A 26,331-nucleotide genomic window follows, 5' to 3' on the forward strand; every position below is an offset into this window, starting at 1 on the left:
GTGGAGAGCAGACATTACTCATCTTACATCAACATTCAGTTCTAAATAAGTTTGGATACCGTTCCAGGGTAGCCCACAGTTATGGGGGCACCAATTTCGATCTAATTTGGGAGGTTCATCTACAACAGATACGTGTCGGAGAGTTAGTGCCACTGACACTTGTTTAACGAGAAAATGGACCATTAAATCTTACAGTCTGCATATCTGCTGGCAATTTGCGTGTGAGTTTCTATAGCACTACTGTTCCAGTGGTTAGCGTCGCTGATTTCCAAACGGGTGTATCGGGTTTGAGGCACGCCAGCGCCTAATTTTTACCCTTTACTTCCTTCTCCCTATTTCGTCTTCTTTTATCTGTAGGAAATAAGGGGGAATGGCAAATGAATCTACATTGTATGCATTGCCAAATATAAGTTCGCATGAACAAAGACAAAAACAGATGAAAGTGTAGAACTTCAGCACCGTCACATCCCTTTATCTTGAAACTTACAGTACGTTGAGGAATCTTATAACTTTTACCTGGTAGTTAGATGGATAGAAGCCTTTATTGTCCAGTCCCCAAGCCATCGGATTTGACCAATAAAGGTTAAAATCCTCGACCTGACCGGGAGCCGAACCTAGGACCCCTGGACTGAAGGCCTCCACGCTAACCATTTAGCCATGGAGTCGGATTTCATCACAACAATTCAAAGAAGTGCAAAAAATGTACACATACTAATAATAAAAGTATTAAATAAATTTAACTAATTTTTTCAGTACCAGATAAAAATTAACTACTGTGTTTTTTACTAAATGTATTTACTTCTGATTGATAAATAATTATATTTTAAATTTAAACACATTTTATATCAACAGTATAGGTATATCAAAAACATATTAAGAGATCAAAAGAGCATAATTAGTGTATGTATAGTACGAAAGTTATACATTTCCACTAATTTACTACTGCCCCAGAACTAAACTTAATTTGAGACACCGTGTTAACTTGATCTTCTCTCTAACTGTACATCATTTTCACACACGATCACTCATTCCACTCATACAGATACCTTGCTGGAAGGAATTACGAGAAACTGCTGGTAAGAAGTTTTAAATCTACTTTTCAATGCAGCATCCTTGCTGTCTTTGGGGAGAGAAATCCACCACCCTGAGGCGGTGACAGTGAATGATCAATGGTATGTAGTTGTTTGGTGGACAGGTATTTCTAGGAGGGACACCGAGCGATAATGATGGTGATGTGAAGAGCCAAGGTGGCTAAAATTGCTGGAGAGATAAGTAGCAATGTCTTCTGATAGTACCTGGTACACGAAAATAGTTCAATGTAGTTTACGTCTGTCGTCTAGTCGTAGCCAAGGTAGATGTTTGTAGTAGGGAGGAACTCGAGTGGCATACCATAAATCCATAACATACGTAAGGCAAGCATTTTGAGTGCGTAAGAATCGCCAAATACCCCAGGCAGTCTAGAGAAGGCCATCAATTAGAGAATAGGAAAGAGTTACACGTATGCAGAAGATCTCTGATAAAACATGGCACAAACGTTCCACTTTAGTAGTGCAAGAGATCAGTGGCAGCGATTGGGAATTAGAAGTGGGAGGGCACAAAAATGTATAGACAGTAAAACGTACCCATGTCTGGCGGATATAGTGGAGGTGAGGATGGGAGGGGGGACATCAAAAATGAAAGAAATAGCTACACAATGGTAAAACTTGTACGGTCTCTGGGTGAATTTCGATAGAAAAGTAAAGGTTGACAGTTTGCCAACTTAAGTGCACTAATAATAGTTCTTTGAGATTTAGATTCAATATCATGCAATAAAACAAACACCAAGGAACAATAATTACACACGTATTACAATTAAGTGGAAGTACGGTGTGATTATACTATTAAAAAGTAATTTAGTATTTGCCTACGCACGAACAGCATAACCGAAACTAGATAGAACTACACAGACACATTGACTCTGAGTCAGACTACCAGACTGACGAATACGCGCGGTTAGAGGATGAAAAAAATTAAATGGCGTGTGGCTTTTTTAGTGTCGGGAGTGTCCGAGAACATGTTCAGCTCGCCAGATGCAGGTCTTTCGAGTTGGCACCCGTAGGCGACCTGCGCGTCGTGATGAGGATGAAATGATGATGAAGACGACACACACACCCATCACCCGTGCCAGCGAAATTAACCAATTGTGGTTAAAATTCCCGACCCTGCCGGGAATCGAATCCGGGACCCCTGTGACCAAAGGCCAGCACGCTAACCATTTAGCCATGGAGCCGGACGGTAAGAGGATGAAATATACCTCAGTGCCCGTGACTAGATCCCTGCGCGGATAAATAAAATCTTATCCGCATCCGCATTTCTTTCATCCGCAACCGCGAATGGTTATCCGCGGATATTGCAACTACGTGACTATATTACACCCAGGGTATTGAAACGGATAGATCTGTTAACATAATACAATAGGCCTGATACCTGGCAACAGCCCACTACAGTGCCACGTTTCCTCTTGTGACAACTACCGACGTATTGAACGGTTCTCTTTCGGAACCTTCCTTCCTTCCTTCCTTCCTTCCTTCCTTCCTTCCTTCCTTCCTTCCCCTAATTGCAGGCAGGAGCCAGTTTGGCGTAGGTCAGATTTACAACTTTATGGTCTCAAGGCTCTTTATATATATCACCATCTTCCCATACCAGTGTCAAGGGTCGCCTGACCACAAGGAAAAATAACTGCATGAAATCCATGAAAGACTCACTTGTGATTTTTAAAGTATACCTGAGTGAAAATAAAGGTAATTATTTAGAAATTATCCGCACTGCTATACAGTTCGCATCGGCCAAACGAAGTAGCTGCAACATAGTCCAGACACTCGCATGTGCAAATAGGATAAGGGAGCGGTCAGGTGGCGCTGTTGTCGGTGTGTAGCGTGCATTTGATGGCCATCCAGTTGAGAGTGTTGTTGCTGTGTGGCGTTGAAGTGAAGAGTGTCTATTACACCTCTCTAAAGCATGTTTCCAAAAGGTGATCAGTGTTCGTGGATTAAAAGCGAGGTTGGCCGTGGTAAAAATCCATCAGAATGTTATCGAGGATTAGTGAATCCTGTGGCAAGACTCCATTACCGTATAAGATCGTTGCACGATGGGTCAAGGTGTTTCGTGCGGGTCGGAATGAGACAGCGGATTTGCACCGCACAAGTCGGCCGTCCATTCCTCAAGATTAGATTGACTTCGTCAGTGGTCACGTTTCCGTAGACCATCGATGGACTGTCCGGGAATTATCCGCAGATCTTGGTCTCAATCATCAAACGGTGTGGCATAGACTGACGACATGTCTAGCATGAGGAAAACTGCGTCCCGTTGTGTTCCACATCAACTCACCGACGTACAGAAATGGCACCATATGCACTGGCTGGCATCCACCTGGACAGATACCACAACGAAGGAAACGCATTTCTGCAGCGTATTGTCGCCATTGATGAGACGTGGGCACGAACCTGCGAGCCTGAATTAAAGAGTCAGTCGAATGAATGGCGTCACCAGGTTCGCCACGACCACAGTAATGTCGACAGGAACCCAGTCAGGTGAAGCTTATGTTGATTGTGGCATATGACTACGAGGGTGTTATTCGTGTGCATGCTGAGCCTGGGGGATAAACCGTCAACAGTGACTGCTATTGCCGATTTCTGGAGCGACATCAGCGCCCGGCTATGCGGCGCAAACGTCCACACTAATTGCGAGACGAGTGTCCTATCGTGATGGATGAGAACGCACGGTGTCACGTCGCAAACAGTGTTAAGCTCTTATAGCAACGGTGGCATTGGGAGGTCTTGGAACACCCTCCGTACTCACCAGGTATGAATCCTTGTGACTTCGACCTGTTTCTGAAGTTGAAGGAACTCCTCCGAGGCCACTGATTTCCTGACGTGGCAACTGTACTCCTCGCAGTAGGGCGCTCCGTCGCTGTCATCAACAGAGAACGCCTTGCCAACGGTCCCCAACGGCTATCCGGCATTTGGCAAAAAGTAATACGCTTTTCGGGTTACTAATTTGATTGAATTTAATTCAATTGTACTTGTTAGTTCATTAAATATTGCGTTGCATCGATATTGCCACTACTTGAATTACAGTCCCTGTGGTACGATGACATCGAGTGACCGACGACGATGACGACGACGACGACGATGCCAGCAGGTTAATATAGCCCACTTTGTTTAAAATTAACCTTTACTGTAACCAAAACTTGATAGTAAAGGAACAAGAGTAGATTACTCGAGAACGAAGGGAAATAACGAGGAATGCAAGCTATTGGACGCATTCGCCACGTGGAGATGGAGCGTTAAACATACTGGCAACGATGTCGTTGTTACCATAGCAACAAGTCCTCCACAGTGGGAAATATTCAATTGTTTATCCGAATGACGCGGCATTCCCAAGTCCCACCATTCGAAAATAGCACTTTGATCATGCGTTCTGGTACAGCCGCTGGAGTTACGATAATGAACCCATCATTGCCTGATAACGATGACGATGATTATGATGATGATATCTAGCAGGGGGGCTGTGATATATCTGTCCCTGGTGACCCTCTATTGATCTGTGACTTGCTCATGAGGGGGAATATCAAATCTAATTTGTTGTAGGGTTCTCGCTGTTCAGCTGGCCGCCGCTAGATATTGAGTGACAGGCATGACGAGGGTGTGCACCGGAAATGATGGCGGGTAAGGATTGCAGCAACACGTGAGTCAGCCTCACAACATTCTCTTTCTGCTTCATCTCCTGAGCAAATATATCATCGGTTATCATTCACCGAATTCTTCGAGCATAGCGTCTGGGACGAGTGAAAATTGAGAGTGTGGAACTCAGGTTTGCCACCTTTTTAACAGCGAATATTCGAAACTTGGTATCTCAAATCTTAATCATCACAAATCGATTTACTCAATTCTGAATGTCGTGACCCCACTGGCTTTGCTGGTTACATCTCTGCTGCAGCTTCCCTATCGCGGACGATCTTCACTTGTTCCATCCATCTACTTGCAGTCCTTCCGTGGTCTAGTGCCCTCAACCCTCCCTTCCATGATTACTCTAGATTTTCTCCAGGTCTTCTCGCGATGTGTCCAAAGAACTGGAGTATTCTTTCATTTATACGAGAAGAAAGACGTTTTAAAATTTTCAGATCCTGAAGATGGACGCATTGGTGGTTCTTGCGGTCCAAGGGACACGTAACATTCTACGCCAGCACCATATTTCAAAGGCAAATATGCGTTTTCTGTCCAAAGCCTTTATGGTCCAAGCCTCACACAAAATCAATATATTTCTTCTTGGCCTTTTCCCAATTTATTGGGGTCGGCACTTGATGGAGATATCTTCCAGTGTTACGGCTGGATGCCCTTCTTGACGAAGGATATATTATTGCATGTTTCTCTGGTGGTTGGTAGTGTGGAGCGTTGTATGTGGGTGAAGAGAAGTGTAGTAAGATGAGCTCAAACTTCCACTCCCCGGGCCAGAGGAATTAACCATGCGCAGTTAAAATTCCCCACCCGCCTGGGAATCAAACCCAGGGTCATCTGGACCGAAGGCCAGCTTACTGACCAAGTGACCAAGAAGCCGCTAGATATCTTTTCTTTCCTTCTTTCTTTCTTTCTTTCTTTCTCTCTCTCTCTCCACTCGATTATCCGAAACAACCGGGGTCTGAGGGTGTTCGGATAAATGATTTTTCGGATAATCGATCATTTGCAAATAAATTAGTGTTAAACACGACACTGTATATCGTCGTTGCGCCTGCGAAAGCCGGTATCTGTTAATATTGTGAGAGAAATACTGACCCGCAGTACATATATTATAGGAGCGAGAATTCTTCGACATGACTCTCACAGTAATGAACCTTTAGGTGAAAATGAAATGGCGTATGGCTTTTAGTGCCGGGAGTGTCCGAGGACAACCTTTAGATGATAAAACCTTACCGGCCAAAGTTCTAAGCTGAAATATTTTACATAGCGATTTTTGCATGTGCAACGACGATATATTTTGTATTCCACATTTTACAAATAACCTTGCATAAAGTAATGCATTAAAGCAGGCCTACAGTTTAGGAAAAGAAGTCCAAAATTTTCTTTTGCTTCAGAGATGAAACTCTTTTTTTTTCTTTTTCTGTATTTCCCCTAAATTTCGCAAACGTGTTAACGTTTGGACAGCATCACGTTCTTCTTGTTGTTATAACCACTTCACAGCCGCCTAAAGTCAATGAAAAGCTTTCTCACCAGATGGCAAGCTTCCATCTTCACTCGCAAATTTTGTAGTGACGTCACTGTTCTTGTTAATGTCCAATATTGTTTGCATTTCCAACTTCACATTCCCTTGCTAAGTTTGATCCACTAGCTCTATTATTTTAACTTCATCAAAAACACTGAGAACAGCGCGTTTACGTTTAGTCGCCACTAACGGCACAACATCTAACAGAACTTCTACATGGCGCGCAAATTTGAAAAAAATAAAATAAACTGCTTTATGTAGCACCGACACTGATAGATCGTATGGTGACGACGGGATAGGAAAGTGTTAGGAGTGGGAAAGAAGCAGCTGTGATCTTAATTAAGGCACAGCCCTAGCATTTGCCTGGTGTGAAAATGGGAAACCACAGAAAACCATCTTCAGTGCTGCCGACAGTGGTTCGAACCCATTATCTCCCGAATGCAAGCTCACAGTACGCGATCCTAACCGCACGGCCAACTCGTTCGGTGCGCAAATTCGAATTTGCTGACTGGAACGCTTTCGGTTAACCAGTGTTTTGGTTGATCGGTATTCAGATAATCGATACTTACTGTATATATTGTGCGTGTGTGTTTCCGTATGGATTTTATTGTGAGCTAATAGCGCTAACAATACATCTGAGGCACAATGATCGACCTTTCAACTTAGAATATTATAAATACGCTCATATGATCAAAAATGATTTTCTGTATCATTATTAATTGTTACAAGTGATAAATACCTACAGTCACATGAAGGAAGCATCTTACTTTCTCTCATTTAGCTATAGGCCTACTTTCACTTCGCAATCTCGATCACCCTGTCTATCAGCACTTCCTCCTTGGTTGGAAATATATTTTAATCTTTGCAATAAAATGTCGATTCTATACAAATACAATACCACGCACACTCGCTTCAACACTCAACAATGGACTGAAGACAGCAGCGGGCTGTTAACATAACACCGGTACCAACCCCTAAAAGAGTAAAAAATTGCTGAACGTGAGTAGTGTTGCCAACACAATTACTTTTTCTCTGACAGAACTCGTTAATTCTACTAACATCCATTATTTAATATAAAATTATCCCAAGCGGTTCGCAAGCGCCGTACTTATAAATGTCTCGCATGCACAAATGATGAATGGGATGTCTACTAACTGATTTTCACAGGGGCACTACTGCCAGCACGCAGGTTACGTCAGAATATGAAAAGATAACTGGACGGTCGGTCGCAGCATTTCCTCAGCGTTACCCGCCTAATGCAACCGCTTGGATTAGTAGACCCCGTTTACGATTGCATAGTACTAGGCTGGTGTATGTACTAGTGTGCAGCAGCACTACATTTGCTGTCTGCATATCGGCAATGGCTAGTGTGTTTAGCAATGACGAATACTACCCAGACATTATTTAAATCTGTGGAGAATCTGGTGAGAATGCAACCGAATCTCCTAACAGACGTCTGCCTTCTACACACGTATTTCACAGAAAAGTATTAGTTCTTGCTTCATACAAACAAGTATTTTATAGAGTGGAATGTCTACACTTGTATAAATTAATAAGTTATTAAATTTTAATTTCCTGCGCCTTTCGCGTATTTACAAATGTACCCTGTTATGGAAAGTGTGCAGTAAAATGACTGCTATTTGTTTCACATCTACAATACAGCACGTTTAGCACTCCTTGGAAAACAAGTGATTAGGCATCCCATGCATCACTGCTGCATGCGGGACAGTTGTAAGTAGAAAGTACGGCGCTCGCGAGCCATAATAGGCTTGTGTCTAGAAGAGTGCGACAGGCTTCGGCAGCCGGCACAGTTCCTATCCTTGCCGGTAGATGAGGGCTTCATTCATTATATTCCTGTCCCGGTTGAAGCTGGGAATAGGCCGTGGATTTTCATTTCAATACGCCTTTATCCTTCGAAGAAGTTCCAGCGCGCCGGTCTCTCGCCGCTGGGTTGCGTTGTTCAAATCGCCGTCACTCCATGGGAGATCTATGCTGGACAAAGCGGAGGCGGGACAGGTTTTTCTCGGGGTACTCCGTTTTTCCCTGCCACCTTTCATTCCAGCAACATTCTCCAATATAATTTCACTTCATCTGTCAGTCATTAATCATTGCCCCAGAGGAGTGCGGCAAGCTTCAGCAGCTAGCACAATTCTTATCCTACCGAGCTCGATAGCTGCAGTCGCTTAATTGCGGCCAGTATCCAGTATTCGGGAGATAGTAGGTTCGAACCCCACTATCGGCAGCCCTGAAAATGGTTTTCCGTGGTTTCCCATTTTCACACACGGCAAATGCTGGGGCTGTACCTTAATTAAGGCCACGGCCGATTCCTTCCCACTCCTAGCCCTATCCTGTCCCATCGTCGCCATAAGACCTATCTGAGTCGGTGCGACGTAAAGCAACTAGCAAAAAAATAAAAATAAAAAAAATTCTTATCCTCGTCGCTAGATGGGGTTTCATTCATTCCAGTCCTGACCCGGTCGAATGATGGATTTTTAAGTTGCATTCAAGAATACGATTATTGCGCTCCGGAATTCAAGCCCAAATATCACACTGAACTGTCAGTATCAACAGAACTATGCATTAGAATAGATGTTTATCTTTTTAACCATCGAGCAAGTTGCCCGCGTGGTTTGGGTCATATAGCTGTGAGCTTACATTTCCCAGATGGTGGTTTCGAAACCTACTATCGGCAGCTCTGAAGATGGTTTTCCGTGGTTTCCCATTTTCCCACCAGGCAAATGCTGGAGCTGTACCTTAGTTAAGGTCACGGCCGCTTCCTTCCCACTCCTAGCCCTTTCCTCTCCCATCGTCGCCATAAGACCTATCTGTATCGGTGCGACATAAAGCAAGTTGTTGTTGTTGTTGTTGTTGTTGTATCAGGCTGCCAAGCCCGCTGAAATGAATGCACCACCCGAGCCTATGAGCAACATTTTAACACCATTCTAGTAGGAACTGGCTGTATAAGGAATGGTATTACTAGCATCGGTGATACCTCAGTCACTTTCATATAGTCAAAGGCAAGGATAAGACTGAGACAGATCAATGAAAGTAACAAAATTGTTCTAGCCCATACCAGAAGATTACGTCATGGTATGAAATGAAATAAATTGTTTTTCGGATTTTTGTTTAGATTTATAGGATCATTATTGTGTTGAAAGATCCCTTCTTCGAAAAACCTACAGACCTTGGCTAGGATTGAAACCATATTCCTTGGCATGACCCCATGTCCTGAATCCATGATTGTGGTCACATATGGTTGTTTGTTTACCACCTGACTAGTGTAACCGGGCCTAACCTGTAAAGTGTGTAACCCCTGTCGCACACTAATGCTCCCGGATAATAGAACACGCAATTAAGGAGCCTGCTGAGCTCCCGGGGGGGTTGGCGCTAAGCGCTCGTGGAGACACCTACCTCCCCCATAGGCGGCAGTAAACTGTTATTTCCTCCAATCCATCACTCACCTCCACAATGATGACTGACATCTTGATGGCCCTTTTAACAGCCCACTGATTCCCTCTCACCGCCAGCCTTCTGAGATGACGTCATTATGGAAAGCGGGAGATCGCCATGTTGCCAATCAGTCGCTCATCTACAAGCGTCTTCGTCTTCTTCCCAATTGTCTTATGAAATACAGTTATGCGTTACTCACTTCTACGTTTTTCGCTTGTTTACGCTAAATGTTTTAGGCATCGACCTGTGTCCATTAATATTTAGCCCGATTAGGCCCTATACGTTTTTCGGTTGTACGTTTTCTCATGAATACGTCTTATTTGCCTGGTCCTCATGAACGAAACATATTTACTTACCCATTTATATGCTGTTCAGAACTGAACACCCGGTGAAACTCTAATGGTGCTTTCGGTTTGACTCTGCAGCTAGCTTCAGTTAGTTCCCGCCACTATTTTTAGATTGCGCTGGAGGCCATTCACAGTGTGTAGATAGTTGTAGGCTGGTTCTATAGATGGCAAGCAAGTAAGCATGAAATCAGATATTTTAATAATTAAGAGGCTGTTTGACTCGAGGTGAAGTATTTCAAAGTCTAACCTCAATCAGTGGGAACTTCTGACAAAGGAATAGTCATATAACGTCAAGTATTATGGGGATAATAAAGCTGGTTTGCAAAGAATCCGATTTTATCCAATCGATTAACCGTGTTCGAACTTACTCATATCGATTATAAGCGATAGTTCCCATGATACTATTTGTGTTGTTCGAATTCCATGTTCTCTTGTGTCTGTGCTATTTGAAATTGTAAACGCTGCAAAACTTTGTTCCTTGTGCTTGTTTGTTAGAAATTTATATCTTCGCCAGTCCTCCTGGAGTCCTGTATTTTTTGTTTGAACACGCCTCAGGGGCTAGAAGCTGATGATACTATTCATGTATTTCTATATATTTCCTATCTCATTGCATTTAATTATATTCTTTGTATTTTCATGTGGTACTTGGATACTGATGTGATAACCATTATCTTGCGTATGCGGTGTGTGCTCTGCTGTCTTGCTTTTGAAGTGATTTATTATTTGTCATACTATCAGCTTTCTGAGCCTCCATGGCTCAGGCGGCAGTGCGCCGGCCTCTCACCACTGGGCTCCGTGTTTCAAATCCTGGTCACTCCATGTGAGATTTGTGCTGGACAAAGCGGAGGCGGGACGGGTTTTTCTCCGGGTACTCCAGTTTTCCCTGTCATATTTCATTCCAGCAACACTCTCCAATATCATTTCATTTCATCTGTCATTAATTAATCATTGCCCCAGGGGAGTGCGACAGGCTTCGGCAGCCGGCACAATTCCTATCCTCGCCGCTGTATGGGGGCTTCATTCATTGCATTCCTGACTCGGTCGAATGACCGGAAACAGGCTGTGGATTTTCAGTATTAGCTTTCTGTTAATGTGTCAGTCATTCATTTCAAGATTCTTTGTGGTGTGAAGTTATGGTTGCGGCTATGCTCTCATTAACATAGCAGGCTGTTACGAACTAGGGGTATCAGATCATTATTTACAACATATTAAAACATCCACAGTCTATTTCCAGTCATTTGACCGGGCCAGGAATGGAATGAATGAACCTCCCCATCTAGCGGCGATGATAGGAATTGTGCCGGCTGCAGAAGCCTGTCGCACTCCTTTGGGGCGATGATTGACAGATGCCTGACAGATGAGATGAAATGATATTGGAGAGTGTTGCTGGAATGAAAGGTGACAGGGAAAACCGGAGTACCCGGAGAAAAACATGTCCCACCTCCGTTTTGTCCAGCATATATCTCACAAGGAGTGACCGGGATTTGAACCACGGAACCCAGCGGTGAGAGGCCGGCGTGCTGCAGCCTAAGCCACGGAGAATGCAAGAGAATTGAGCCAACGGCACGTTGTGTTCCCAAGCGGTCACCCATCCAAGTACTAACCAAACCCAATGTTGCGTAACTGTGGTGATTGGACGAGAACCGGTGTATTCAACATGGTATGGCCGTTAGAATTTAAAACATAGTACGTACTTAAAAATATATTAATTATAATGTATTGGGATTGGAAATGTAGTCGAACTTCGATATCTCGAACCTCCATTGCGCGAATTTTCAGTATCTCGAAGTAACTTAAATTTCCCGACCGTTTGTCCTATTCTTCACGTGTGTTCTATTTCTTTGTTACTCGAAATTCGGTTGCACGAATTTCTCGATTTCTCGAAGCAAACATTTCCTCCCTTGAAGCAAAAAATACTCTGTAGGGCCGAACTCGAATTTTGTGCAATACGGCATTTGTGGTTTGTGAGGAACAGTTAACCAGTAAAGAAAGGGTTACAGTGATGGTGGGAGCTAATGTGACGGGAATCGAAAAACTAAAACTTCTCGTGATCGGAAAATCGGTGAAGTTTCTCTGTTTCTTGGATGTGAATTAATACCAGTCACATACAAAAGCAACCCCCGAAGTCGCATATGACAAGCTCTATTTACGGATCTCGGCTGTGTGGTATTGACGAGAAGTTTCAACGTGAAGGGAGGAAAAGTTAACAGTAGCAAACAGAAGAGACTAACGGATTTTTTTCCAAAGGTGTTAACGAAGGTATGTTTCTTGTTTCACTACTGAATAGCACTTATTACAGTGACTTTTTAGAAGACAGGATGCCGTAAAACAGAGTTTGTTTGCATATTTTTAAGTACCGTTAAAAATAATGTATTCAGTACAAGCCCGTAGAAACACATGATACAATTATGTGCTATACATGCTCAAAAACGGCATTCTCTATATTTCGAAATTTCTATATAACTCGAAGTAAAATTTAGATCCCGAGATATCGAGGTTCCACTGTAGTACAACTGCGTTATAATTAGGGAGCGGATTTTTATGTGCTAAAAATGTGAAAAATATTTGTTTTTTATGTGATGAAAAACTTTAAAATATGTGATAAAAAATTGAAATTATTTTCCTTTAAATATCACATAACTACTCGCGCTCAAGAAATAAATAAGTATAATGTTTTGTATTAGAATATGGTGCTACCAAACGTGCTCCTTAAGGCAAAATGGTGTCTGTGTATGGAAACGTGCTGTATGGTATATTAATTTTTGATATGCCAGAGTAGATATTATGAATGGTTATTTTTTAAAGGTAATGTTTTGTTTAAATATGGCAAAAGCAACCTATCATCTTTGAAAAAATAGTACCAGTTCGTACTCACCCATCACACGCTGGAATATTAGTTGCTAGAAGTAGTCTCAGAATTGCAGTGAACAACAAAGGTCATCTCCAAATTGTCCATCACAAATGCATGCCGATTATCTCTAAAGAACGCCTTATACTGCGAAAACGATCGCTCCACATCACAGGAAGTCAGACGAGCGTAGTTAAAGAGAGGAATGTCACCAACAATAACGCCATCAATTTCGCCAACATGAGCACCCTCTAATACACTAGAAATTTGGCACATTGTTTGAAATCCTCTGTTTTTCCTGAACAAATTTTGATATTTGACCTTTAACAGTCCCTGTACCTGCGAAGCTGGGAGTGAATCTAATTTATTTTCAACAGCGCGCACTTCCTTCACTGTTTCGGGCAACAGGTTAGTGGATTTTTCAAGTATGTCTATAGTTTTACACAAGAAGCTTAGATTGGCATATATAAACGCCACATCATTTTTCAAAGAGCTGTCTTTTAGTATCTCTTGAAGAATCTCAATTGACGACGCGTCGTTTTTATCTAGCACGTTCACAACGGATGCAAAACTTTCGAAATTGTCTGCGTAGTATACCACAGCGCTAAGCCAGGTACCCCACCGCGTAACAATAGGCAGAGGAGGAAGCGCAAGATCCGGGTTTTTCACTTTAAAGAGATCTATTCTTGAGGGTGCTTTTACGAAGACCTTTTTGCCATTAGACACTAATTTATCCACTTGAGGATACTGAGCCCGCACAGTTTCACATAACCTGTGTAGAGCATGAACAACGCAAGTTACGTGTATCATTTTCGGAAAGCTCACAGAAAGGCCTTCGGCTGCCTTTTTCATGTAAGCTGCACTGTCAGTAAGGAAAAGCAATACATGGTCGTATTTTATACCTTTTGGCCAAAGTAAGTGCATGTCTTCATTGAATAACCTAGCTACAGTGACATGGTTTGCAGCAAGCATTTCTTTACACGCTAGCAAATAAGAACGTTCGCAAGCAGTTTTGTCATTCTTCAACACACCAACTACAACATTTCCTACTTTTCTGCCACTTGAATCAGTGGTTTCGTCAATGCTCACCCACAGTTTTTCGCCATCACATACTGCCCGAATTCTCTGTAAAGTTTCTTCGTAACATTTTGGGAGATAGTTTTTCCTTAATGTGGATTCGTCTGGAGGCTCAAAATTAATGTACTTTGTTAGGAAATTTCTCAGTCCCGGATTATTTATTTTACCAAGAGGAATGTCGGCGCAAACAAATGCTCTGCACACATCTAAATAATACTGGGAATATTTAGATGGGCCTGCATTTGAAGTAGCTGGTTCAGCTATTAGTAATTGTCGCGAACGCACACGCGAAGCAGCCGCAGTATGCTTATTTCCAGACAAATGCTGGATTACTTGAGAACGTTGATCTGCACGTACTGTTTTACCACACGGTTGGCAAAATAATACTTTTCCATCGGTAGTGAAAATGCTTTTAAATTCCACTACATATTGTTGAAGACGCGACCTTGTACTCGACTTCGCTTTTGGCATTATTTTGCAGGTTACGACACACGCATTTACGGTGAATCACTGTTTCAATAAAAAGAATAGCAGCGTACACTGAAGGAAATATTTCTTATAAATCCATACAAAATCACACAACCACGGGAATGATATATGGACCCGAACAGCTAACCTTACTCTTAGGAGTGATGAAATTCCACTACCTAATGGTGGGGCAATATTCGTCCGAGTTTCCCATGTCGTAACGGAATTACGTCACCTTATCTCTCCGTGATTGCCTTTCGCTGATATTCTATAAACAAAATCCGAGAGGGTTGACTCATAAAGAGTTGGAATGACATCATGCAAGGAAACATCTTGTGCAGCAAATCAAATCGCACCGAGCTCGATAGCTGCAGTCGCTTAAGTGCGGCCAGTATCCAGTAATCGGGTGATAGTGGGTTCGAGCCCCACTGTCGGCAGCCCTGAAGATGGTTTTCCGTGGTTTCCCATTTTCACACCAGGCAAATGCCGGGGCTGTACCTTAATTAAGGCCACGGCCGCTTCCTTCCACTTCCTAGGCCTTTCCTATCCCATCGTCGCCAAAAGACCTATCTGTGTCGGTGCGACGTAAAAACTTGTAAAAAAAATCCTCGAGCGTAGTTTCATTACCATGATAGTTGTTTTTCTCCCCGTGAACGACGTAAAACAAATAGCAAAAAAAAAATCAAATCGCTGTCTAAATGTAACGACGTAGCCAGTGACCAGCAAGTTTTAGAACTTATGGAGGGAAGTCCATAAATAGCCGAAACATTCAGATACATTATGTTAAATACACTGTTAAAAACAATACCGTAATCGTAAAATGAAAATATGAGCATTGTTTTATAACACAGAAGCATTTTAAATATTATTGATCAAAAAATATTGCCGATTTGTGTGCCTATTATAGATTTTCTTAAAATATGTATTTACATTTTTAAAATGTGAAAATATGTGTTTTTATGTGAAATAAGATTCAGTTTTTACACTTGGGGATGCACAATAGGAATAATGAACTTCGTAACTTGCGTTAAAACTTACGCAAAAAAAATATGTAATTACATAAAAATCCGCTCCCTAGTTATAATCGTCATAGTAGGTGAGGTGGGTGGGGATAGTACCGGGGTTGGAGGGAATGGCGATGGGATAGGAGAGGGGAGGGAAAGGATGTGGTGAACATAACCGGATGTGCGTCAGTGCGCACTATATGTTGATAATGAATTGGCGTATGGCTTTTAGTGCCGGGAGTGTCCGAGGACATGTTCGGCTCGCCAGGTGCAGGTCTTTTGATTTGACTCCCGTAGGCGACCTGCGCGTCGTGATGAGGATGAAATGATGATGAAGACGACACATACACCCAGTCCTCGTGCCAGCGAAATTAACCAATTATGGTTAAAATTCCCGACCTTGTCGGGAATCGAACCCGGGACCCCTGTGACCAAAGACCAGCACGCTAACCATTTAGCCATGGAGCCGGACATCTGTTGATAATAATAATAGTAAGATATTGCACTCAGTGCGCATTGTGGCACTATCTCTGATTGAGGACTGAAACTACAAGTGCCATCTGGCTTGGCACCGGAATTTATTATTGAGTTTCATCTCCATCCTGTTATATCCTCCTTGGTACCGAGGATGTGAGAGTCACAGAGAGAATACTTGACAACTAATCCTATCGAATTCAATAAGCAAACTCTTCTGAGATAACCTTTTTGACACTACCTACGGATAGAAGAGTTGCCACCTACGAGGAGTTTGGCGAAGCGACAGTAGATGCCGACGCTCCGTGTATTTATGGAATGCGTTATCGCTACGCACGTGTGTATAACCGACTAGTGTATGGCTGTGGAAAAATCGAAGAAGCAAAGAAAAATGTATGACTTGTTTAAAAACCATTGTAAAGCACCGGTACTCTATACTGTAGTGAGTGTGATTGTATCATATATTGCTTTCTTATACAGTAGTTTGAGTAATAATGTAATAACACAGTGTTTCAGTTCCATAAGAAAATTCACTTTTACGTTTTCTCGTTTATACATTATTTTAGCCGTCTCCCTTTGAAAATGTATAATTGTATATCGTTATCTATTGGTATAGAGGCGTATTTTTTTTAATTGGCTGTACTTCGCACGGACACAGATAGATCTTATGGCGACGTTGGACAGGAAAGGGCTAGGAGTGGAAAGGAAGCGACCGTAGTCTTAATTAAGGTGTGGCCTGGTGTGAAAATGGGAAAGCACGGAAAACCATTTTCAGGACTACCGTACCTATAATGGAGTTCGAACCCATTATCTCAAGAATGCAATCTCACAGTAGCGAGCCCCTAACCGCATGGCCAACTCGCTTGGTTAGTTTTTCTTTTGAAAAGTAGGTCTAGGCCATGATCGTTCAGGCTTCTATATGGTCTGACAACGTGGTTAGCCGGTTCGAGTCTCATTGGTCGAAAAACTGTTCACCACTCTTCACCATCAGATTGTTGGGCGGCAGGGTAGGATAGGTGGTGGCATACAATTTCTAAATACTAGATTGCGTGACAAAAGCCTGGATTAAATTCCCAACCTCTCCACGGTGTTCATACGGAATGAGAGCATATGACGCTGTTCATGGTGATTCGTCCGTCGGGCCTCTTGGTGCTATTCAACAGGAGTACGCTATGTGGGTAACACCTATCGAAGGATGACCTAGCTACACTAGTAATAGTGAAGGCCATGTAATCTTAAAACGTTCTCTGTCTGGCAAAAAAAAAAAAAAAAAACGCTCTTTCGAGACTGAGCTATGAACTCACAAGACAACTGTTCTATACAGAAGAAGTGCGATTAAAAATATCATTGCCTTCTACAACACAACACCAAGCTTTCCACCAAGAACTGCAGGATAAAATAAGTTAATGTATGGATAGATTTTTACCAAACTGACAGCATGATGACGTCAGAATGGATGCCTGTATAGCATCAGGTAGCACGCTCGCCGGTATCGCTCTTAAGAAGTTGCACGAGACCAGCAAGTCCCTATCGAGAAATAATTAAAAATGACCCCGTTAGATTGCACCTCTCTGCGAATGACTTAATTCCGGCTTTCTCTCCTCTCGCAAAGGTAATTTTTTCCATTTTTTCTGCAATTTTTGTTCTATGTCGCACCGACGCAAATAGGTTTTATGACGATGATGGGATAGGAAAGGACTTGGAGTGGGAAGGACGCGGCCGTGGCCTTAATTAATGTGCCTGGTGTGAAAATGGGAAAATACCGAAAACCAATTTTCAGGACTGCCGACAGTGGAGTTCGAACCCACTATCTCCTGAATGCAACCTCACAGCTACGCGACCCTAACCGTACGCCAAACTTGCTCGGTAATTTCTTTTCCATGCCGTACCGGTCCACCCACAATATTACCAACATTTTCCTTCAATGAAAAACAGTAGGGTGTATTTTCAGTTCAAGTGAGGCAAGAATAACTGTCGTTATACTGTATAATTAACCTCTTTATTTCCTGTGTTTTAATTTCCGCATATATATTGCACTTTTAGTAGGAATGTAATGCATTACTTAACGATAATGGTGCAACACCCAGCTTCAGATACCAGCAGCCGCCACTGGTGAGGACTATTCATAGGTTCGGCAGATAGACAACTAGGTTTTGGGGGCTTAGCACATCGTTACACCTGTGTCGAAATGTGTATGATGATACATGTTATGTGGTGGTTGTTGTAATGTGTGTCGGTCTACTGTCCCTGAAGTTCTGGATATTCTCCATCTTCCTATGGTTGGTTGTCTTCCCCTTAAAATAATAATAACCAGCACGACCAAAGCCCTTCTGGGACAGACGGTAATAATAGCACGCCTGGTCAGATAGTGGAGCATATTGACCTTCGGTTAATACCAGGCTCCCTGTTAGTGCAGGCTATTTGATTTTATATCGTGGCAAATTGTTATATCTCTCGGGAGACTGATTTAAGTACGCAGGCCGTATTTAGCTTGGGGGCCGCTAGTTGTATCACGTCGGACTAAAATGAAATGGCGTATGGCTCTTAGTGCCGGGAGTGTTCGAGGACATGTTCGGCTCGCCAGGTGCCGGTCTATTGATTTGACTCCCGTAGGCGACCTGCGCGTCGTTATGAGGATGAAATGATGATGAAGACGATACGAACACCCAGCCCCCGTGCCACCGAAATTAACCAATGATGGTTAAAATTCCCGACCCTGCCGGGAATCGAACCCGGGACCCCTGTAACCAAAGGCCAGCACGCTAACCATTTAGCCATCGAGCCGGACGTTGGACTAAAGAAAGAAAGAAAGAAAGAAGGAAGGAAGGAAGGAAGGAAGGAAGGAAGGAAGGAAGGAAGGAAGGAAGGAATGAAAGGCCGGGATGTAGGGCCTTGCGAATCTTATATCGTAAGAGTTCAAATAGATCGAGAGTTGCCAACACAGGCGGTGCTTCTGATTATAGTTTTAAGGGAATATACAAGTAGAAAATCAACTCTTTTAATTTGAAACATAGCAGGAAGAAACTATACTTTTAGAAGACTGGAAGTATCGGTCACCATGTCTAAACCATCGAGGCGGCTTTGCTATTAAAATGAGAAATAAACACAAATGGAAAGAAATAAAGGTGGAAAATAAACAGTAAAATACTGAAAACTAGATTGTGATGGTGTATATCAAGAAGAAAATCCAGATGACGATGGATGGATTTGGTTAAAAACAGCATTTTAGAAAACGGTGGTAGGGAGGCGGAGAACAAAGGAAAGGAACCATATCCATACGACTTATTGCATTTGGATAGTGAAATGATGATGATGATGATGATGATGATCAATCTTACGCTACAGGTCCTGTAGCTATACAAAGAACCCGAAAACTAGGGGCATGACTCCATTTTGTGACTGCTTTAGTGAGAAGCTAGGAACGACGCCGCTGAATTCATATCTAAATCTGAATCTCTTATACTAGAAAATCAATCGATTACTGATTACTGTCACTCATCAGAGCTAACTGTTGACGAAGGTTCTGACTTGCGAGTCGAGGGTCTTCACGCCTGGCCAGTGAGGAATCATTAGCTGTGCGGGGGACGGACTGATAGGCAGACATGAAGACACATGGTGTGTTCTCACACACGTGGGCGACATTAAAGTAAGTCTGTCTCATTGGCTACGCTGATCGCAGTGGAAATAGATTCAAGGTATTTATTTGTCTTATTTCACTTGTGTGCTCCAATCCACAGTGTCTACAAGTCAATGGTCAGTAGCCTTGGTCTGCAAGCCTTTCAGGGAAAGACCCTCTTCTAAAATATAACATTTATTGCACCCTCCTTCGAGTGTACATACTATATATTATACTATATATCTATATATTAAAAGAGTTTACTATAAAGTGCTTTGCAAATCCGTCCGTCCGTTCTACTGGACCGATTTGTTTCATTCTAGTTTTATTCTCTCCGGAATAACCTGCCGGTCAATCAAGAGACATTGATAGGTCTCTGTGTTAGCCAGCTTTGAGTAATCATAAAATCAAATCATTAAATAATCACTCCATTATTGCAGGCGAGGGCTTGCCCTAACCCGCAATACATTCTTTACTTACCAGTGTCGGCCTCCGGATCCCAAGATAGCGGGTTCAAACCCGGCAGAGGCAGTCGAATTTTTGAAGGGCGGAAAAAAAGTCCATTCGACATTCCATGTCGTACGATGTCGGCATGTAAAAGATCTCTGGTGACACATTTGATGTGTACCCAACAAAATTCATTAAATCTCAGCCATAGACGCCCAAGAGAGTTTCGGTTTACTCGGTCTGCCATCTAGTGGGCCTAGAGTAAAACGGAACGTCGAAATTGACAAGCAGACAGCCAGATGGCGTCAAATTGAAATGTCTGCACATGGTAGCTGAGGCCATACGATTATTATTATTATTATTATTAATTATTATTCCGATTTATGTGATTTTCATCCTTAGTAATGTCATTGCATGGAGCCATGTTTGATTACTACCTGTTAAGCCAGAGAGTATACACTTCCTCTGATCACGGAAGAAAACTATTCCCTGCTAGATTTTCTCTGATTTTCTAACCTTTCCCAGCTTCCAAATGTATTCAACAGATTGCAGAGCGTTCCTAAAAACTTGCATGCTGCTAAGAGAAAAAAGTCTACGTACAAGCACACTTCACTATGACATACGCCTTAGACATTATCTGGGAACATCTATCGAAGGATAATCTAGCTACACTAGAAGCAGTGAAGACCGTGTATCTTAAAAACGTTCTCTGCCTGGCAAAAAGCTCTCCCTCGAGACTAAGCTATGAGCTCACAAGACAACCGTTCTATTTAGAACTGCGATTACAAATCCCTTTGCCTTCTATGACACAATACCAAGCAGGATAAAAAAGCGAATATATGGATAGATTTTCACCAAACAGACGGCATGATGACGTCAGAATGGATGAATTCTTAGAACGAACTGCGTCATACCATAACGCGCTTCTTATTAAATGGCCATAAAACCCTTGAAAAGGGCAAGCAAAACAATATAACTACGACAGGTATATCAAGACGAGTTTCTGAACTATTTATAACGAATGATGCGGAGCAACAGGGGTACTCTAGTATAATAATAATGAAGTATTAAATATTGCCATGCCGAAAACAATGCTCACATTTTCAGTAAAAAAAGGCGATTAAAATTCTATGGGCATATTCTCAGAATGAGCGAGGTTAGAATCACTAAAATAATCTTCAATCTTACCCTTTCATTAAAAAATCAAGAACAACTGGCTTAGTGAAATTGAAATCAACATCACCGAGGAACATTAATCGATATCACTCTTTTGTAAATGAACCCAACACCAAAACCACTAACGCCTGCACAGAAGAACGCAGGAAAAACTCAGTGAGAGGATGAAGAGATTTTGAGAGAAGAAGAAAGCAAAAACATCAGCTGAATGAGTTCAACCGCGCTCCTTAGATGGCCATAAAGATTTAATAATAATAATAATAATAATAATAATAATAATATCTGAACAAATACTGAACCTAAATACTAAAGAAGAGCCTTAAAATCAATTGTATTGCTTTTGCAGATGATAAGGCGTTGTTTGCTGAAACAACGGAGGAAGCAAGGGAGCAAATTCTTGAAGTAGAAAAATAAGCAGCTAAAATAGGTTCTCACATCTCCTTTGAATAAACCAAAATCATGACAAGCAACAAACACCCACATAGACACCTCATAGTCCAAGAGCAAAACATTGAAATACGTAGTAAAAGAATTCAAATCTCGGAGAATGGATTAGTTGGAATGCTGTGGAATGCAAATCAATGGCATTCAGGATAAATAAACTTGAACTAGCCTTCCAACTAACAAGATACAAATAAAAAGAAATCCCTTTCATGGCAGTCCAAAATTAAACATTATAAAACAGTGATTAAGCCAGAAGCACTACACGCAGCAGAAACACTGGCCGTGAATTCCAAAGGCGAGACGGAGAAATTCGAGCAAAAAGAATGGAACATTTTAAGAAAGACCATACAACTAAAGTTTCAGGATAATGTTCATCAAGAATGAAACACTCTACAAGAAAATTGAAAAAACACTCAGATACTATGCGAAAAAGAAGGATACATTTTTACGGTCATCTTCTCAGAATGGACTCGAACAGATTAACCAAACAAATATTTGACTTCTTCCGTGACCGCAAAACAAAACCCACTTGGTTTAAAGAAACTACCGGGAGAGTTGGCCGTGCGGTTAGGGGCGCGTAGCTGTGAGCTTGCATCCGGGAGATAGTGAGTTCGAATCCCACTGTCGGCAGCCCTGAAGATGGTTTTCCGTGGTTTCCCGTTTTCACACCAGGCAAATTCTGGGGCTGTACCTTAATTAAGGCCACGGGCGCTTCCTTCCTATTCCTAGGCCTTTCCTGTCCCATCGTCGCCATAAGACCCACCTGTGTCGGTACAACGTAAAACAACTAGCAAAAAAAAAACAACAGAAACGAAGATCAGAAAGAATGAATAAATACTGGACACTAAGAAAAGAACAACATTAAGAGAAATGATTGATTCAAAGTACCCTAAAGAGACGAGAGAATAATAATAATAATATTAATAATAATAATAATAATTGGCAACAACCCTGGACTAATAACAACTACATGTTACCCAGTGGCGTTGTCTGTCGATTTGAACTCCAGCAGCGAGACCATCAAAGCTGACAGACAGTGGAAGAGACAATGGCTGTCTGTAAAGGAACACAATTAATGGTTATTACAGGCCCGCTTTTATCACGGTATGGCGCATCATTTGTCATTTAAGAGTAACAATAACGTATGATTAATAGTCAAAGAAACGAACATTAACTGTGTGCTACTGTCATGCTACCATAACAACACCAACAAGTTCCTATTACATAATGAAAGGCATTCCATCACCCACATATCAGCGGGATATTGTTTGAGTGTTGACATCGTATTTTATTTTAGATTCTAGTGAATTATTTAGTAGTAAACATTTTCATCGTTAATAGCTGTCTTTTGTGCGACCCTCTGATAACGATTTCATCTTTGTAATATCCACATTTCACAAATATATCTCTGTTTCTATGTTTTAAATTGGTGAATTTCCTTTTGTACAGTGTAAAGCCGAAAACCACCGACAATCTTGCGGAGGTTGTTCAGGGATACCTTGTGAGCATATTGGTATTTGGGACCCGTGGTCTCCGGTGACTCGTTACAGAGTAATCGCATTTCATTTGATTTCTTACCCCAGTTAGCTTTATACCTGTATTGCGCTGAAAATAATAAATGCTAGTTCTTGACAACCGCCGGAGTGTCAGAATTTTGTCCTGCAGGAGTTCTTTAACGTGCCGGAAGCCAATGATGCCGTGATCATGGTGGTCGACATTTTGAACAATACCGTTAAGGGAACAATTAAATTGAAATAAGAAATAAAATGGTTCAACCTATTCAATACAATTAAATAAGAAATGTAGTGTTACATTCTTATTTGATTAAAGGCGGTACCGGTTTCGACCACCAATCTGGGTCATCATCAGCCGATTAAAAATACAAAAACAATGCATAGAAAAACAAGAAATTAAAGGATAAGTCTTTTCAAAAGCAGTTGAAGAGGCACTTTGTACGTTTTGGTTGTTGCCTACTACAGGCTTTGCATTGCTCTGTGTTTTGTGTTGTACGTTTCGGTTATTGTATATTACAGGCTTTGCATTACTCTGTGTTTTGTGTTGTACGTTTCGGTTATTGTATATTACAGGCTTTGCATTACTCTGTGTTTTGAACGTGTTGGTTATTGCGTATTACAGTCTTTTTTACTGATATGAAGGTATTTTCACAGAAACAAGGACGATTAGCGTAATAAACCGAATAACTCGTAAACGCCTTGACTCATCGTGCAACCGTCCTATATGGTAATGGATTCTCGCCAGAGGCTTCACGTAATCCTCGATATCATTCTGATGAATTTTTTCCACGGGCAACCTTGATTTTAATCTACGAATGCTGATCACCTTTCAAAAACATGCTTTAGAGCGATGAAATCGACACTCTTCACTTCAACGCCACACAGCAACAACACTCCCATCTGGATACCCGTCAGATGCACACTACACATCGACAACAGCCCCACCTGACCGCTTCCATGTCCTATTTGCACATGCGAGTGTCTGGACTATGTTACCACTACTTTATTTACAACCCTCGTACATTATTACTCTGTAACGAGTCACAGGAGACCACGGGCCCCTTATACCAGTATACTCAGAAGAGATCCTTGAATAACCTCCGAAAGTTTGTCGGTAAAGTAAATCTACCGACACGAGGCTGACGTATTTGAGCACCTTCAAATACCGCTAGACTGAGTCAGAATCGAACCTGCCAAGGTGGGGTACGAAGGCCAGCGCCTCTACAGTGTGAGCCAGTCAACCCGGCCGCCATTCATGTAATCGCTAAATCTTATGTCTCATACTTCCCATGCCATTACCTGTTATTTATTTATTAATACTTTTTCCGACGAGGCCTGCTAAGGACCACGTGCCAATTTTAATTCAATTCTTCATATTTTGTTGTTTTCTCTTCCGTTCCTTCCAATATTCTTTCATCCTTTCGCTATGCTGTTTCTTTCTGTCCTCGCACCACTTCGCACCAGGTTTCTTATTCAATTTTCCTTGGAATCCTTCCATACATACTCTTTCTAAAAATCTATCTGTCCATAGTTTCTTCTTCTCTTATTTCTTTCTAAATCTGTCCTTACTTCTTGAATCCAGCTAGTTGTTGCCTTTTTGTCCCAAAGATACTTCAAAATCCTTTTTTGTTAATCCGGAATCATCCATTCTGTAAATACCGTATGTCCAAAAAATTGCAATCTCCTTTTTCTTATGGTTTCTGTTATGTTTTCTATGTTCCTGTATATTTCATCATTAGATCTTAATTTCCACACTTCTGTTGTTTTCACAGGGACTAAGATTTTATTCATGATTCTCCTTTCTAGTATATCAAGTTTATCTTCCTTCTTTTCTTTGCTCCCACCGACACAGATAGGTCTTATGGCGACGATGGGATAGGAAAGGTCTAGGACAAGGCCTCTCAAACGCCCAAAATCTCACGAGTGCAAACTGACGCGCAGAGTTCCTGTGCACAGTGCATCGGTCCCACTCAGCTCGGACCAACGCTTCGTCTCTGGGCTACTCGGCTAAGCTCGGCTAACCTCGGCTCGGATTTGGAGCGCTACGGAGCAAGTGAGGAAGAGGGAGACACGCGGAGCGAGCGAGACAGGCGTGAGGAAAGAGAGAGACAGCGCTATTGCTCCAAACCGAGGAGTGGGGTTCTGCACTCTGGTTAACCAAGCGAAGTCGTCTTTTGCACCGTGCACAGTGCATGCACCCTGAGAGGCCCTGGTCTAGGAGTTGGAAGGAAGCGGCCGTGGCCTTAATTAAGGTACAGCCCCAGCATTTTCCTGGTGTGAAAATGAATGGGAAACCACGGAAAACCATCTTCAGGGCTGCCGACAGTGGGATTCGAACCCACTATCTCCAGGATGCAAGCTTACAGCCGTGCGCCCCTAACCGCACGGCCAACTCGCCCGGTCTAGTTTATGTAATCTATAGTTTAGTACCAGGCATTCACTGGCATATGGGTATTCCGGTTTCACCACTGTTGTGTAGTGCCTTTAAGATTTTTAGATAAACACTTTTTATTATAAAAATTATTTGTGATACCATATGCTCTTTCCATCTTGTGTGCCCTTTCTTCTACTGCAGATTTGTCTAAAGCATTCTCTTGAGTCATTTCTCCCAGATATTTGAATTTCGTTACTCTTTCCACTGGGCCAATATCTTTTGCCAAAAATTTTGGAGCGTTCTTGTTGTTTGAAATAAATTTTGTTTTTTTCTACGAAGATTCTCGAACCTGTCTTGTTGGCTGTTTCTTCTGAGAGATAGATTTGTGTTGTTATACTTGTTAAGTTGTCTGACAATATAACAAAATCGTCTGCAAATGCTAGGCAATTTATTTCAATGCCCCCAAAGTTCCCGACAAGATGTTATGTTCTATAAGGTTTACGTTCCAAATGCTTACAATTTTCTCTAGAACACAGTTGAATAGAAGGGGTGACAAACCGTCACCTTGTCGTACCCCTGTAAGGTTTTCGGCGACGCTAGGAGTGGGAAGGTAGCGCCCGTGGCCGTAATGAACGTACAGCCCCACCATTTGTCTGGTGTGAAATTGGAAAACCACAGAAAATCATCTGCAGGGCTGCCGACGGTGGGGTTCGAACCACCATCTCCCTAATGCAAGTTCACAGCTACGCGACCCTAACCGCACAGCCAGCTTGGTAGATTTTTAATACATGTTCGCTGGAATGATGTAAGATAAAATAAAGAAATAATAACTGAATGTGTATAGAAGTACAGGAA

At 42.1% G+C, this 26,331-nt stretch overlaps 1 protein-coding gene and 1 pseudogene across 1 annotated transcript in view; one reads left to right on the plus strand and one right to left on the minus strand.

Annotated features, from left to right (window-relative positions):
- fz2 (frizzled 2) overlaps window positions 1-26,331 on the plus strand; it is a 320,663-nt gene that overhangs the window by 252,477 nt on the left and 41,855 nt on the right. The gene's annotated exons all lie outside the window — the stretch shown is intronic.
- LOC136859377 (5S ribosomal RNA) lies at window positions 11,590-11,708 on the minus strand (annotated as a pseudogene).

The sequence above is a fragment of the Anabrus simplex genome, chromosome 1 (genome assembly GCF_040414725.1).
Source record: "Anabrus simplex isolate iqAnaSimp1 chromosome 1, ASM4041472v1, whole genome shotgun sequence".
NCBI classification, from domain to species: Eukaryota; Metazoa; Arthropoda; class Insecta; order Orthoptera; family Tettigoniidae; genus Anabrus; species Anabrus simplex.